Source organism: Sciurus vulgaris (genome assembly GCF_902686455.1).
Source record: "Sciurus vulgaris genome assembly, chromosome: 5".
Classification (NCBI taxonomy): Eukaryota; Metazoa; Chordata; class Mammalia; order Rodentia; family Sciuridae; genus Sciurus; species Sciurus vulgaris.
Genome location: NC_136465.1, coordinates 114,525,122 through 114,536,574, shown reverse-complemented (window position 1 = coordinate 114,536,574; position 11,453 = coordinate 114,525,122). Strand labels below are relative to the sequence as shown.

Here is an 11,453-nt window from a genome sequence, read left to right as displayed (position 1 = left end):
AGAGAGCCAACCCAGATTTCCTCACCAAGTGCAGAAGTGGGTGCTGTAGAAGGTCAGAGAAGAGAGAGGCACTGGCCCCGGCTGGCCCACCCACGCTGGCCGTGAGATCTCGGGCACGTGGAATCTGCGTTCCCTCATTGGTGTCATGGAGCACACACCTCTCCTGTGTCTCCCAGGGTATCTGGGGATCTGATGACATAGCTGGGGTCCCTCCTATCAGGAGTGCCACACCTCTCACTGCTAGCACTCGGACTATGACAGCTTAACCAATATGAAGGATCATTGGTGATGTCATTGCTGGCATAGCAGAGGTTAAGAAAGTCAACTGGCCAGCTGCGGTGGCACACACCTATCGTCCCAGGAGCTTGGGAGGCTGAGGCAGGAGGTCGAGAGTTCAAAGCCACCCTCAGCAACTTAGTGAGACCCTCAGCAACTTAGTGAAACCCTGTCTCTAAAGAAAATATTTAAAGAGGGCTGGGGATGTGGCTCAGTGATTAAGAGCCCCTAGGTTTAATCCCCAGTGCCAAAAAAAAAAGAGAGAGAGAGAAAGAGAGAAAGGCAGGGAGAGAGAGAGAGGAAGGAAGGGAGAAAGGAAGGAAGGAAGGAGGGAAGGAAGGAAGGGAGGGAGGGAGGGAGAGGGAGGGAGGGAGGGAGAGGGAGAGAGAGAGAGAGAGAGAGAGAGAGAGAGAGAGAGAGAGAGAGAGAGAGAGAGAAAGAAAGAAAGAAAGAAAGAAAGAAAGCTGACTCATCAAATATAGGCCTGCTGGGACAGGTTCTGCTCTCAAGACCCAGGACAGACTGACAGATAGTGACACACCCATCCCAAAAAGCTGAGACATCCCTCTCATTTGTTTTCTATTTTTTTAATTTTCAAATATGTATTGGAATTTCTGAATCTAAATATGAATATCATATTCAAAACTTACATATTTTACTTCCCTCCTTCTATTTTCTTTTGTTGTTGTTTTGGTACAGGGATTGAATCCAGGGGCACTCAACCACTAAGCCACATGCCCAGTCCTTTTTTATTTTTTATTTTGAGACAGGGTCAAAGAGCAGTGAGCTTAGAGCCTCACTAAACTGCTGAAGCTGGCCTCACACTTGCGATCCTCCTGCCTCAGCCGCCCAAGCCACTGGAATTACAGGCATGGGCCACTGTGCCTGGCCCTCCTTCTACTTTCTTTGAGTTTATTATTTTTTTCATTTTCCAACTTCTTGAGTTGAATGCTTTAATTTTTCATCTTTCCTCTTTTCAGATAAGAAATTCTTAAAGATCATAAATTTCCCCATAAGTACCATTCTGACTGCTGAGTGTCATTCCAGTTTGCAGCCTTTTTATTACATAGTTAAAATTATTTTATTATTTGACTCCAAGTTCTTTAGAAATTTGGTCATCCATTTCATAAGTGTTCATTAGTCTGTGCCTGGCCCTGCTCTGGAGGCTTGGGAGCACATTTAAATCGGCCAACACTTATCTCTGCATCCTTGACTCCCTACTCCTCTACTTCAGCAGGGCTCCATTTGCCTCCTTTGTGCTTTTGATCCTCAGATGACTTTAAGCTGCTTGAGGGCAGGGATTTGGGCCTACTGCATCCCCAGGGATGCCAGACCCAGAGTGGGTGTTCGATAAATGTAAAATGAGTGAAAAGATGAATGAACGACGTCGCTCCACAGCTGAGATCTCCCGGCCTAGAAGTCCCACGAAGAAGAGGACATGTCTTGCTGAGCTTTGGGTTCCCAGCACGCTGAAGGAGCACACAGTAGGTGTGTGCAGCATGAGTGAACTAATGGGACAAAATGACCCAAACAAGGAAACCTCCTGTCCCTTGCCAGCTAGCAGACCCAAAGCATCCTCTGAAAGGCAGGGTCTGTTCCCCTCCTTAGGCAGCCTTCTCTCTTCCCTCCTCCTTCTTCCCAGCCCTGTCCTTCCAGGTCAATTGGACAGCTGGCCCTCCTCTGGCTATAATTAAAATAAGCCCCTACCTAGGTTTGGCTCTTCTCTGTTAGCTGAGGCCCAGAGAAGCCAAGCATTGTAACCTTGGCTTACAGGTTACAAGCCAAGCCAAGCATTCAACCTTGGCTTAGCAGGTGAATGGAAGTATCTTGGTTCCCTGAAACCATTTTTTACCTGCCAACTGCATGCCATAAAAGCAGGAAAAATGGCCAACCCTGAGAGCTGGTGTGGTAGAGACTCAAACACAAAAGGTGGGCAAAGGTGAGCAGGGACCAGCTGGAATCCCAGGCTCAGCATGGCAGATGGGCTCAGAGGTTTGGGGTAGGTCTGGGGAGCCCGGGTAGTGCCCTGGCAGCTCCAGAAGAAGCTTCCTCCATGGAGGCCCAGGTCGGAGGCCAGTGGGAACAAAGCTGTTCTTGTGTTTGGAAAGCTCTGGGCCTGAAGAGGGAGGCCCATGCTTAAACAGAAGCAGAAGACAATCCTTGGGCGGAGAACCAGACTCTGCCCTGGGCCTGGGAAGTCAAAGAAGGCTTCCTGGAGGTGAGGAGGACACACTTGGAAGAAGTGATATGAGGACCAGCAAAGGACAGGGAACAGACTTGCTCACCTCCAGCCAGGCTGCCAGTCATGAGACAGAAGCAGGGGAATTGAGAAGGAAGAAAACCACAGGGCACAGGTTGTAATGTGGGGTACCCCCAAAGGCCCAGCAGGATATAAACCAATTGGCACCAACTGGGTTGTATTCAGCAGCACATGCTGGTGACATGCAGGGCGCCAAGCAACTAGTCAGCACTTGCTAAGGGCTGGATCAATGAACCCCCAGAGATGGCAGCCATGGAGAGGTACCCTATGAACCCATCATGGAGGATGTTTTGAGCACCTACTATGTGCTGCACCCTGAGACAGGCACCATGGGGAAGAAGGAGGGAATGAAGGTAAGATGGGGTCCTTGCCCTCAAGGGACTCTGGCAAGATCCTCATGGTCCCCTGTTTTGCCTAAGTCCCCTGTGTTGTGGTCAGCCCTGCACTTTCTGTGAGGCTGTGGGGTCTTGGGCAAGTCATGTCCCTCTGAGTTCTCTTCATCTGGAAAGCAAATTTTGAGTGATTTGGGATTTTTTTGGTTTTTTTGTTTTATTGATACTAGGGACCGAACTCAGAGAAGCTTCACCACTGAGTCACATCCCCAGCCCCTTTTTATTTTTTGTTTTGAGACAGGGTCCTCATTAAACTTGCTGAAGCTGGTCTTGAAATTGCGATCCTCCTGCCTCAGCCTCCTGAGCCGCTGGGATTACAGGTGTGGGCCATCGCATCTGACTTGAGTGATCTTTTAGATTCCTTCCGAGCCATATAGAGGAGGCTAAAGATTCCCTCTAGCCATCTGTGTTCTTAGGTGGGCTCTTCAGGGATTTCTCAGAACCACATTGACACAAGACAGATTAACAAGGGAAAACCATACACATGTTATTAATTTTACATGTATGGGGAATCCTAACGAGAGTGTAAGGATCTGAAGAAGCAAGCAGACAAAGAAGAAAGCTATTGTACTTCTTAAGCATCAAGCAATAAATCTGGGGAAGAAATGATGAGACAGATAGGTCTGAGCTAGAAGCAATAAAATAAAATTTAAAACTTCAGGGAAGCCCCCCAGGAGGTATATGGAGGGCAGAAAGCCAATGGAAGAGGAGTGATGTTGGTAAGTTTGTGTGTACAGATCCCTTGCAGCATGATTCCTGGTAATAACAGTTACCATCTGATGTTGGTCCCGGGAAAGCAGCTTTCCCACCAGGAGTTTGTGTTTGTTTGTTTGCTATAGGTAGGAGAGGGACAGTCACACAGCGCTTCCTGCAGCTGCCACTTCTCAAGCACCTCCAGCTCAAAATCATCAGTATGCCAAGCGATGGCATCTAGGGAGTCCTCAACTCCTCCAATCAGCACCGAGCAGTCCTGTTCACCTCCTCCCCAGTCCCCTGAATTCCCCTGGGCAGCACAGCCTCCCAAGGAGGTAATGGTGATAGCGACCAGGACCGTGGCCTGCAGAGCCGATCCTGGTTCCAGCTGCGTGGCCCTGGGCAACCTCCTGCAGATAAAGAGTACCTGCCTCACAGATTGTGAAGCTTTTAAGAGATGACACACGATAAAAAGAATTTAGCAACGTGCCAGGCACAGAGTTAAGTGCTTCTTAATAACAGTAACAGCAAACACACAAGCTTTCGAGAGTCTTTCCCCTGGCCCCGGTAAAGTTGGAATGTGCCTGACTTTTACAGTGGTTAAGCACAGTTTGCCCCACCTCACACACCATCCCTTTCCCAGGAGAGTCCAGAACTCAGAGATCTGTTTAGGGGAGCTGAGGATAAGAAAGGGTAAGCCCAGCACTTCCTCTTCCCTTCTATAGTAGCCCAGGCTGAGTTCCATTATGGAAAGGTCAGCGGATGCCTGGTCAGCCTGTACCTTGGTGACTACTGCCCTCTGCTGGCCAGGGTGAGACCTGCACTTCCCAGGAGCCGGAGCCAACCTGGTTTCCTCTCCCCTCCAGAGAAGGGGAGGGAAGAAGGAAAAAGTGGAGGGAAGAAGGAGGTGGGGGCTGTGTTTTAAAATACTAAACCCAGGACTCAGACTCACACTCTTGGCTCAAATTTCAGGTCTCAGCTCTCAGAGGCCCCCTAGAGTGAGCCCCTTCACCTCCTCCACTCCACGCTACCCAGAAGGTACAGCTCAGAGACCCTGACCCATCTGGTGCATTCACTTGGCTCCCCCTCATTTTTCAGGTCTAGGTCCTCTTAGAGATCTTCCCCCGAAGCCCATCTGAACAGACTGCCACTGCACCAGGGATTGAACTCGGGGCACTCAACCACCAAGTCACATCTCCAGACCTTTTTTGTATTTTATTTAGAGACAGGGTCTCACTGAGTTGCTTAGGGCCTCACTAAGTTGCTGAGGCTGGCCTTGAACCCTCAATCCTCCTGCCTCAGCCTCCTGAGCCGCTGAGATTACAGGCAAGCACCACCACCACACCTAATGCCACTCTTCTTTTGATTTATCACGTTCCGATGGCCCGGGTTTGTACCCTTGGTGGCATTCAGCACAGTCTGTGCTCTCCTGCTGCTCTTTTCATTCTGAACACATCAGTGGGGGTCCAGTGGGGGAAAGAGAAACCATGGTAGGGGGCTCAGAGCGATTCTATGCAGGCACGGAGAGTGGGCAGTTAGAGCTGTTGGAGACAAGACCAGGCCTAGGTTGAAAAGGAGGCCTCTCCCAAACCCAGAACCCAGGCAGGAACCTCCTGGGGTTGGTTCTTAGACTTGGGAGCAGGGAAGTTGGAGACACTGAAAGCTTTTCCTTCTAATTGAGAACAGCTGACAAGGCTTAAAGACTGGGGGACTTCTGACAAGGTGGCCAAACCAGCGTGGGCATTGCGAAGGTGGGCAGGTGGCTGCACCTGTGCCCCAGGTGGAGTGTGGGATGCCTTTGAGAGCCCTGCATTCAAAAACAAGACACCTCCCCTTGTCTGCTAGCTTTCTTACATGTGTCATTTTTTCAAGGGGAGAAACCTACCCTTCCACGTCCCCACGAAGGTCTGTGAGCTTAACGGAGGCCCCAGGGGACAGCTGTGAACAAATCTGCCCAAATCCCTGTCTATGTTGGATTCATGGTCTCATGGAGAGAGACAAACCCAAAAGTAATGTATTCCTGTAAAAGATGCAGATGGCCAGTGGCAAGGAATGCTGGGAAGGAAAAACAAGCAGAAGGGGGCGGGGTCAGTTCTTAAGGAGGTCAGGGCCGGCCTCGCAGGAGGGAGCAGCTAGAGGCAGAAGGCAGTGGAGAAGTCAGACTGGCAAGAGCAGGCCAGGCCGAGGAAATGGCAAGGGCCGGAGGTCTGAGGACCTGGGGGAGGCCACAGCCAGGGTGGGGCCAGGCTCGACTTATGTCAAGGCTTTGAGCTGGGTAGCTGGTGGACATTGCCCCATTTCCAGAGAGGTTGAGTGACCTACCTTAAGGCCACCCAGAGGCAGAAATAGCATCATACCTCAAGTCTGTCTGACTCCAGAGTCCTCACCTTCCCAGTCCTCACCTTCCCACCCTACCCCCTGCATTGTCACAAAGGGCCAGGTCACTCTGCCTCACGAGAGGGACAGGCAAGTCAGAGCAGACAGCTCCTCTCAGGGCCTCAAACCCCCAGCCCAGAGCCCAGGCACAGTCAGAGCTGTCCCCAAGTCTGTCTTTTCAGGGAGAGTGGGAGAAGGTGTGTGATCCCACCTCCTACCCCCCACCACACACACACACACACACACACACACACCTGTGTTTCAGCCCCTCTTCAGCCCCAGCCCTTGGCCTCCAGTCAGGCCAGCGCTGCTGCTCACACCATCCGCAGGCTCCGAGTGCCCCCTGCTGGCCGATGCCCCACCTGCACCTGCACGTGGGCAGAGAGCTGGCTACCTTCAGCCTGTTCTAGAAACTCCTAGACCAGACTTTGGCTCAACTCTTCTACCCAATTCCTGGGAGACAAAGAGAAGGCTCAGCCTTCCCATATGGGGTCCCTCTCACCCCTTTGTTCCTTCAGTGGTTAGGGGAGGATTGCCTGGCACACAGACACATGGACACGTACAGACACGTTCTCCCGAACCTGGGACCCCCTAAAGGCTCCCTGGAGCATCTCCCCAAGTGCTTGGAGGTGAACCTTGAAAGAGATGGTAGAAGGAGGCAAGGTCAAGGCTCCGGTCCAGTCTATAGTAGGTCTTCTTTCCCCAGGTCTTCATCCCCCTCCTCCCATCTCCCCTTCATGCTCAGCCCTCACTTCTGCCAAGTCACCTTCCCCAAGTGCTCTTCCTTCAAGCCCCTGTGCCATCCACAAGGCATCACCCAACCTGCCATAGACTGACCTGGGGGCATTGGCTTGCAAACAAATATCACATGTATGCTGAGTCAAGATCCTGAGAATGGGAGAAAGGGTGGTTAGGCCATGAGGTCAGCCTGTGGAGAGGACCACATGTACGCAGGCACACAGATCTCTGCAAAGCACACACAAATGGCACAGCCCCTGCACACACCTGTGATAGTGAATACAGGTAAGCACTGTGCACGTTAGCATTCTTGGGCATGCACACACATGTATACAACATATGGGAGCTGTGTATCATGTAAGTGCACATGAGCATTTGTGCAACGCCTTTGTACTGGTGTCCTGCTGGCTCAGGCAGATGCAGGTCCACCATCAAAGCACACATCCAGCCAGATGGTGTGCTCCTGTAATCCCAGTGGCCTGGGAGACTGAGGCTGGAGAATCTCGGGTTCAAAGCCAGCCTCAGCAACTCAGGAAGGCCCTCAGCAACTTAGGGAGATCCTGTCTCAAAATAAAATATAAAAAGAGCTGGGGATGTGGCACCCCTGGTTTCAATTCCCCATACCAAAAACAGTTGGGAGGGGGTAAAACTACATTCCACAGTCAGACAGACCTCAATATGAACCCTGGTTTGGGCTTACCACTCACTTGCTCTATGGCTTTGAACATGTGCAAACTTTCAGAGCCTCAGTTTTCCCAACTATGAAAGTGGATAAAAAGGACATGACCGTAGGAGCTAAGGTAGGTGGGCCTGGTATGTTGTGAGCGCTCAGCAGAAGAATGCCACCTTGGGCCGGTGTATGACTTGACTAAAGTAAGAGGCAAGGTCCCATCCACGTTTGGAGGCAATGAGGTCCCTGAGCCCAGAAGCCACCAGCCCAGGCGTGCACGTGTGCACACTCACATACCCGTAGTTGGGCATGCACACATGCGCACGCACACAGAAGCTGCTGTGTTTCTGCTATTTATGGAGCTGCTTAGCTGCAAGCCAAGATCAGAGCACAGGGGCGCATGCAGGAGCCCAGCCCTTCCCACCAACCTGTTGGAACAAGGTCTGGCAGGATTCCTGCATTCCTGCTTCTTTCAGCTTCCTCTTGGAAGACATCTGGGGTACAAAGTGAAGGCCTCACCCTGCGGGCTACCACAGGCTTTGTCCCGTCGCAGTGAGTTGGGGGTACCCCAGGAGGACTCCCTGAGACTGGGAGAGCCTGGGGTGCTCCTCGGGCTCTCCATCCTGCCTGCAGCCCCCTCCGCGACTCCATCTTCCCACAGCCCATGGCTGCTGAGCCTAGAGGCCCCTGGCATCCCACAACACACACACTCTCCCCAGGGCCTCCTGGGAAAACTCCTCCCTAGTCTCTAAGTCCCCTTACACGCCCCCAGCTCACCAGGCCACCGTCAAGCACACCTCAGGACCTGGGCCTGGAGGGAGTTCCCTGTCCTGTGTCCAGCACAGAGAACAACTTGGGCTGATGAGCTAATTCTGAAGGCCTCTGGGGGGACCAGGGCCTGCCAGGATTCTCCACAAGGTGTCAAGCTCACCCCTTGAAGTCTAACTTTCTGTCACCAAGCTCCTGTCCTATCAGGCCCCAAAGGGCTGAACAGGACCCTTCCCTGCCTAACCTTCTGCTCACCCCAGCAGACAAGGAGCACTTGGCAGGATAAACTTGGCAGACAATGGGTCCCTTTCATTTGTCCTCTGAAAAACTAAACAAAAGCTAACCATGCAGCCTAGTTAGACCCATCCCACTTCCATTTTCAGGTAGAATAGGTCCGGGTCACCTTACACCTCAACTGTGGGGGTGTAGCACGTAGCCTAGGGATGACATCCCAGGACCATGAATGTAACCTCGCCCCTCATTTGACAGATGGAGAAACTGAGCCCCCAGGGAGGAAGAGCCCCGCTCTATGCCACACAGCCTGTCAGTTAGACTCCTGATCACCCCCCTGGGAGGCAGCCAGGACTCAGGGAATTTCTCACTCTGGGCTTTGCCCTGTGTCCTGGGACTGCCCACTGGTGGGGAGGAAAGGGTCAGAGTCCCCAACACACACCCAAATCAGCAAGTGTTCCCTCTGCTGAGAGGAAGAGCAGCCTCGGGTGGTCTTCTTTCCCAGGGTGAGCCTTAGGGCTAAGGGCAGCTGCACTGACCAGTGTCCTTTCTGGGACTTCCAGGGAAGGACTGTGGCCAGGATGAGTGTCTCTAGTATGGCCACAGCCAGGCCTGGGTCTGAGAGGAGGGATCCTGGACACATTCTCAGACCCACACATCTCCACCACTGTAATATGAGGAAATGAGAAGAGTGCTGGACTGGGAGTCAGCGGTCCCTATCCTGGTCCAGCTTCTGCCGCTAACTCACTGGAGGACTTGAGACTCCTTTACCATCTGCCAACTGGAAATAAGGCCTGCACTCCTCTCCTGGCCACCCGCCACCCACCACCCCACCAGGGTCTGCCCTTTGTGGCTTGCATCTCTCCCTCCAGACATCAGGAATGTGCCTCTCCACTGCCTCCTCTGTCTTGGCTCTGTGGGTCAAGGGCAGGGTCAGCGGGACCTGGGGACCCACTCTCCAGGCCCTTTCGGGCTCAGGGTGCCTCAACTTCCCCTCAGAGACACCAGACAGAGCAACCAGGCCAGCTTACCAGCAGCACAGGCCAAAGCTTCTGCTCCACGTCTCTGTGCCCACTCACCCACCCCAGCCTGGGGACACAGCCAGCCATAGAGTGGGGTAGGAGGACCAAGAGGACCCTTCTGAGGAGACTCCCCTGGGGGAGCTGCCAGTCAGATGCGGGAGGTGGTCAGAGACATCACAAGCCTGTCCTAAGGGTTAACTCAACAGCACAGCCAGCCAGGATCCTCGCCCTCTTAACAGCTGGGGCACGGGCAGGTCGCGGGAAGCTACTGGAGCCGAGGCTAGGAGCTGCCGCCCCCAGCGCCCACCCGCAGGCAGGTGTGTCTCTCGCCGCTCTCGTTCCCTCCCACAGAGGAGCCCCAACTCTAACTCGGGCAGGCGAGGCCTGTGCGTCCCTGGCAGTGGTCCCCCGGGCGCCCCATGGAGGCAGGAGGGCGAGGCTCGGAAGCCTCTGTTCCCGCAGAGCCGACACCTGGTGTCCGCCCGCCCGCGGGTTGGCGTGTCCGGGCAGGGAAGTTGCTCCGGGCCGCCGGGACGGGATGGGACGGGACCCGACAGGACGCGGGCGGCGCCGCCACATCTGAGCCCCGCCGCATTCCGGGGCGCCCCGCCCGAGAGAGGGGAGGGAGCCTCCCCAAGCCGGTCGGGCACCGCCCCCTGCCGGCCGCCGCGGGCTACTGCAGGCCTGGGAGAAAGCCGCAGGAGCCGGGGGCAGCGCGTCCGAAGACCAGAGCTGGCGATCCGCCGCCATCCCACCACCCAAGCCTCCTCAGACACTTATTGCCTGTGCCTGCGGCCGGGCAGGGGATTCTGGAGACGGACAGAGCCAGAGCCCTCCGACCCTCCATGGCTCTGAGCTACACACACCCCAGACCACACCAGCTGCACCCTCCGCACAGCCCATAGCCAGCAGGCTGAAGGTGCGACCTCGCTTTTGGACCTCCCTCCCCTGAAGCCTGCCTCTGAGACGCTTACGTGTCCACCCAGCCCACCCGTCACACTGCCCTTGATACCCACTTCTCACATCCAGACAGGATTCCTCTGAGACCCCTTAAAATAACAAGAGCCAAATATTCACATTGGGCAAGCAGGTCTTCCAGGTTTTTTAAGCGTTTACATATTTAATCAATCTGCCCACAACAAGCCCTGTGTGTCCCCTACTTCTCACACACAATCACATGTATGCACATGCACGCACACACACACACACACACACACACACACTCACTCACCCTTGATGCCTGTAACTCCCCATTTCTGGAAATGACTCCTGTAATTTCCTTTCTGGGCCCCTGATTGGTGGCAGCCATGCCTCAGAACATTGGGCACAGTTTGTTGGTTCCTGAGTGTCCCCTTTCCCAATATTGCACCCAGGCTCAGGCAGTTCCTTGAACAGCAGATGCTGGAGAAGGAGCACAGATTGCAATCCCAGCCACCGCACACAGCTGTGTGACCCAGGAAAGCATGTTTCCCTCTCTGAGCCCTAAGTTTTTGAGTTGGTTGAAAAAGGGCATTTCTAAGACCCAGCCCAGACTTGCCATCTGAGATTCAAAATGGACCTACACGTATTCCCTTCACAATGTGCTCTCCCCTTCCAGAATTACTCTATACAGGAAGTGCTCACTGAATGCACAAACTAACAATTGTCCACACACTGTCTGCTCTCAGTTCCCATCTGAGCCTAGGGCCTGAGAGAAACCACACCTGCTTCCCTTGGCCTGACCCTCTTGGCTTCTAGAACCCTCTAGTGAATCCTGGTCCAGGCCCAAAGAAGCCACACGAGTGACCTGGAGATGGGTGATGGTCTGTGTCCAGGCCCTGCGGTCTCCTCTGCCCTGTAACCCCTCTAAGGCACAGTACAATCCTACAGGCCAGGAAAAAAAGATAGTCCCAGTTCATGTGGTGAAGATAACCCGATTTAGAGGGCTGTGAACCGGAAGTCCAATGGGCCAGACCCACGGGGCTTCTCTGCAGTTTCCCATTTGGAAAGTCAGCAAGAGTCCACTGACCATGGTCCTCAGCATGCAC

The 11,453-nt window shown here is 53.7% G+C and overlaps 1 protein-coding gene across 1 annotated transcript in view; it reads right to left on the bottom strand.

Annotated features, from left to right (window-relative positions):
• Positions 1-11,453, bottom strand: part of SMIM41 (small integral membrane protein 41) — a 52,955-nt gene that overhangs the window by 3,047 nt on the left and 38,455 nt on the right. The gene's annotated exons all lie outside the window — the stretch shown is intronic.